This window comes from Oncorhynchus masou, chromosome 1 (assembly GCF_036934945.1).
Source record: "Oncorhynchus masou masou isolate Uvic2021 chromosome 1, UVic_Omas_1.1, whole genome shotgun sequence".
Taxonomy (NCBI): domain Eukaryota; kingdom Metazoa; phylum Chordata; class Actinopteri; order Salmoniformes; family Salmonidae; genus Oncorhynchus; species Oncorhynchus masou.
In genome coordinates this window covers 64,642,393-64,648,147 of record NC_088212.1, presented here as the reverse complement: position 1 = coordinate 64,648,147, position 5,755 = coordinate 64,642,393, and the positions used below count along the sequence as shown (strand labels likewise).

General features: G+C 44.4%; 1 pseudogene; it reads right to left on the bottom strand.

Moving 5' to 3' along the window:
- Positions 1-4,643: 4,643 nt before the first annotated feature.
- Positions 4,644-5,755, bottom strand: part of LOC135541364 (uncharacterized protein DDB_G0271670-like) — a 3,914-nt pseudogene continuing 2,802 nt past the window's right edge.

Below are 5,755 nucleotides of genomic sequence, written 5' to 3'. Positions count from 1 at the left end.
GTTACATTCATGTGAAGTATTTTGATGTGCTACTAAAGACATGATTTGAATGAATTAAGTGTTGAAATGGGAATGATATAGGCAGGTACAGTGTAACTACAATGCAGGTGAACAATTTGGCTTAGTACTTAGCCTTCAGACCAACAGGGAACGCTGTTGGAAAATTACACCTGACTTGCACTAAGGCATCACAATACCTTGTCCTCACGACCTAAATCCACGAATGACCCCAAGCTGTATGTATGAGAATTAGTTTGGACAAGATTTGTTTTGTTTTCATGTATGAGTTTTTGCTCTGATCAAGAAACCCAAAATGTTCCCAGAATGGATCAGACAACATTATGTGACCACGCCCTTAGTGGTCAGAGTAAATCAGCTAGTGTATGTTCCGGTACCGTTGGATTCATCTGTACAGTACAATCCTCTTCATAAACATCTCAAAACCTCAGTAAATCGGTCGACCCCCATGGGATGTCAATACAGACATGTGCTGTTCCTGGTCCATCAGAAGGCTGCACGTTTTTCATCTATTGTCGAAAAGCAATCAAAGCCCAACCTTCCCCTCGAACTCTGCAGCCGCAGTTACACAATGTCTCCTCCTGCCCCCACTTCACTCTCTGTTGTGCCTTTCATTCCAGTCTCTTGGAGAGGCAGAGCGGATTCTCTTTCTTCTGCTGATCCATCGGCCTCTCTGTTTGATCTGTGTAATTCTGCTAATAAGGCCGGGTCCCTGGCAGACATCTGGCACACACACCAAAGGCAACAACACTGAGATGTGCCCCCAGATTTCACTCAGCGCCACCCCATCATCTGACTCAGCAGCAACTAACCAGCAATATAGAGCAAGCAGCAGCTAGGTCTCAGCCACGGTGGAGGATCTAGTGTTAATGGATCTCTTTTAAATGTCATTATATACGCTTGTTTTAATGGCCTGATTTTAGGTCCGCTCAATAGCAGCCACAGATGGAGGCGTATGCACAAGTTGTGCCAGAGTAGATATACTTTATTGATGATTGATCTTGTTTTGCCTATGTGAGAAATAATGGTCTCGGCAATTTGTTACGCTTGGTGAACTAGACTGAAATATTGAGGTGCGATGTCTGATTTTCATTCCATTGAAATTCACACTATCAAGTCAATCTTCACATCTTTCCACGTCCCTTTTTTACCATAGGTGGTGTCCCCCTATCAATCCAATTTTGTTAGAATGTCAGAATCTTGGCATTCATCAGATGAGAAAAGCCAAAGTTATTTGTCTTGTTGAGTATGGAATATGATTCTTCTCCAGATTTCCTTTTAGAGTGGATGGTGGGCTGAGGGCTGGTGGAGGAGCTGATGAGTCAGCTGGCATGTTTCAGGCAGTTGCAAACCTCTCACAAATGCTAATCTTTGATTTCCCCCAGATCAGTGGGGCTCCAGCTGAGAGACCCGGAGAGACGCAGAGACACAAGGAGCTGGCTGGCTCCCGTTCCCCCCTCGTCTCTAAAGCGCCCGATTAAACGGAAATCAGACACCGCTGTTCGCCTCATCCTGTTTTCTTTGAAAACGCTGCAACAAACACTGATCACAGTTGATGCCAAAAAGATGATGATTTTCCCAAAACTTGATGTTTATCATTCACGTTTCCATAAAGCATGTTCTGTCTACCTGTGTAAACCATAGGATGCTTTGATTTGACAGAAAGATAAAGAGCACGTCAGACCTGAAGGAGGGAGAAGCATTATGATACAATCCACACTGAAATTCAAAAGCAACTATGGTGAAGGTTGGTGGAAATCCCCATCAACTGAGGATGTGGTCACCATTGTGTAGTTGCAGTTCAAATGAATGTTGAATAATAATAAACTACATTCTGACTCCATTATTACGTGGATAAATGTTACAGGCCCTGTGCGTCTCCGCAGGATCTAGTCAAGGTAGGGAGCCTTACATCACCTCTCAGTATGACTATAATGAACATGTGTCTATCTTGCCACGTTATGCAATTAATAAGAGGCTAGTTACAAATAGCTAATCCTGGTGACCAATTTTCTAGCTTTAATTTATTGAGTCAAGTAGATCAGGGATGTCAAGGTGGAACCCAAGCACGTGCTGTGTGTAGTGTAAATAATATTTACCAATAGACCTACTACATTTTGAACGAATAGTCAAAGAATTACTCTGTAAAACGAGGAATGCATTTACTCAATTAAACTAATATAATCATTTAGTCACGGAAGAATGAACACAAACAATTACAGTGTTCATGAAATACATGATAAATTATAGAATACACTGAGTAAATGACTATCAACTATATAAGAATTCATGTGGTTACACATGTCTTCAGTTCTGAATAATCTCTAAGAGGAAAACTGTGTGTGCCTGATACTCGCAGCAGCTTGCTAACAAGTTCTCAAAGCATGAGCTAATTCACTGCCCTTTTAACCAAATTCCAGCTCAAACTCACGCCCCCAACCTGAATTAACATTTCTTTGCCCTTTACTAGTAAAAACAATAGACAGGAACAACACACCCAGATTCTAATCCAACCAACTCGATTTAAATAATAAAGCACACCCCTGTGTTGCTCCTCTTTTACCTATCTGCCATCTGACAAACAGAATAACATATTGTCCCTGTAACAATAAATCCATAGCACTTACAGCATGGAACTCTTAAAACAAACACAGCAATCTAACAGTAACATTCATTTTGTCGATTCAAGTTTTCATCAGACTTCACGACTCTGTTGGCGTCAGTGACCCCAGGACCTCCGAGGGAACGTCTCGTCCCTGGACATTGCCAAGGCGAAGATGTGGCTCTCTCCTGTGAGATGCAAATATCCATCCATCCAGCCAAACGATGTCCTGAATCGTGATTGAGTCATCAAGCTGGGCCCCGGCGCCAGCAAGTCGCTAGACTGTTTCCCCTTCTCTCATTTTCCTACCACAATGGCACCATAGTTCACAGTATTCACAGACAGCCTTACTGTGTGTTTGCACCTAGCCTGAATACGGCAATTGCAATCTGCTCATACAGACGCTCCTACAACAAGACACCACAGTGTCCCTTGCAGTCAGGAAACAGCATATGCCAAAGACTGCAAGTGTTAGGGGAAGGATTGTGTCATTTTTCACACACTTGGTACTGAGATGATAATATCACCATAGTTTGGTCACTGGGGGCATGAAATAGACCAAGAGGTCGGGTCATTGAAAGCTATGAGAGATAAACATACCCTTTATAAGGATGAGGGGGAGGATCCACGGCTCCACCATGCCCTGGAGCTGCCACAGATGGCCTGGAACACACCCACTGACCCTCAATACATCCCCAGTCAGCCTGAATCTGGAACGTCCTGAGGCCCCAGAGCTACGGCCCACAGGGTGGCAGGCCAATGGCATAACATGGTGCCCACACCCCCACCATTCAAGTCAGCCACAATCACAGTGGATACAGGTTTGATTATGTCAAATCAAATGTTATTGGTCACATACACATGGTTAGCAGATGTTAATGCGAGTGTAGCGAAATGCTTGTGCTTCTAGTTCCGACCATGCAGAAATATCTAACAAGTAATAACATAATGATGTTAGGCCAATGTAGTACACGTTGTGAATCGTGATGTTATTTTTATACAGCGGCAGATGTTCCATGGACCACGGGGGGTACGGTAAGATCAGAAAGTGTTCATCCCCATAGACTGAGTCACTTCAATATCCGAGTCGTGTTCACAGGTATGGCAAAGCAAACTGAAATCAAAGAGCATTTAGCGACAATGCAATGATTAGTGCAGTAGCTGTTTCAATAAAACCTCTACCCAGACAAACAAGCACACAAACTTGGCCAAAAGTTTTCATTAATTAAGTCATTAATTTGTTTAATCAGACATGACACTGTGGTCTAAATTTACATATTTACTCAACTGAGAGAACATTGTGTCAGAGCCCTCAGCACATGTCATCAAATGCAAAAATGGAAATCGCAATGCTGTGAGGGAACGCGACAACCAGAGGGAATAGAAAGGGAGGAGAAAGAAAAAGAGGGTAGGATGATGGAGAAGAGACATGGAATCACTGGCCACTTTAATAATGTTTACATACTGCTTTACTCATCTCATATGTATATACTGTATTCTATTCTACTGTATTTTAGTCAATGCCACTCTGACATTGTTCCTCCTAATATTGATATATTTGTGTGTATTGTTGTGAATTGTTAGATACTACTGCACTGTTGGAGCAAGGAACACAAGTATTTCTCTACACCCACAATAACACCTGCTAAATACGTATATGTGACAAATAAGATTTGATTTGAAAATGGCTCATTTGGTAAGCTAAGTATGGACCCAGAGTCCTTACTGCAGGTGTCTGAGGTGCCATTGAGTTTGTTTGGTGTAGAATTCACTGAGGTGTGTGTTCATAGAGAGCAGAGAGAGCAGAGAGAGCAGAGGGAGCAGAGGGAGCAGAGGGAGCAGAGGGAGCAGAGGGAGCAGAGAGAGCAGAGGGAGCAGAGGGAGCAGAGAGAGCAGAGGGAGCAGAGAGAGCAGAGGGAGCAGAGGGAGCAGAGGGAGCAGAGGGAGCAGAGAGAGCAGAGGGAGCAGAGAGAGCAGAGGGAGCAGAGAGAGCAGAGAGAGCAGAGGGAGCAGAGGGAGCAGAGGGAGCAGAGGGAGCAGAGAGAGCAGAGGGAGCAGAGGGAGCAGAGGGAGCAGAGGGAGCAGAGAGAGCAGAGGGAGCAGAGGGAGCAGAGAGAGCAGAGGGAGCAGAGAGAGCAGAGGGAGCAGAGGGAGCAGAGGGAGCAGAGGGAGCAGAGAGAGCAGAGGGAGCAGAGGGAGCAGAGAGAGCAGAGGGAGCAGAGAGAGCAGAGGGAGCAGAGGGAGCAGAGGGAGCAGAGAGAGCAGAGGGAGCAGAGAGAGCAGAGGGAGCAGAGAGAGCAGAGGGAGCAGAGAGAGCAGAGGGAGCTGTAACTCTGGAAGTGGATGGGTCTCGCAAAGTTGAAGGAGTACAGGATGGATGTGGGATCATTCTCAAGCACAGCACATTTTATCTCTTATGATGAAATACGTAGTGCGTGTCTCACTTCCAACACACCTTTAATATCTTCATATGAAACCTAATGTAACATCAAAGAACAGTCTGAGGGGCTTCCTTGAGTGACCTCGGTGTCTATAAAAAAAACACTGTAAACTGATGAGATTCCGGAAAAGGAAGGAAAAATGAGTCTGAGCTACAGTGATGATCCAGGCTGGTTATAGCCAGAGTTTTCTTGTCGGTACATTTAGAAATGTCCTGCTATGCCCTTGGAATGTGTTGATGATGTATGCTGGGAAATGGACCCACATTTGCATTGTGTTATATTGTATTGTGCGACAATTTAATACATTTTGTTATAGTCTAAGATGGTTGGTCTCGTTGATGTGGGACGCATGATTCCCTTGTTGGTGTGATCTCACTTCCTACAAAAACAGAGAGTCCTCGTTTGCCACTTTGCTTTAGGATCAGTGTGGTAATCTCTCCACTTGAGCCCACAGCTGTTGCGCAGGCTCATTTCTCATACTACTTTGCAGGGACTTCAGCTCAATATTTTGACAGGACAATCCTGATTCATAGCATTAATAACCCCTTCAAAAAAGCAGCCCACGTCTAGCGGTGGTTTCTTAATCTGACATTAATGTCACTTGACTCTGTCTCTTGGCGGTATGACAATGAGGTCATTAAAAGTGAAGCCATGCAGGGAGCCGAACCAGATCTCTCTGCAGAATCACTTATTG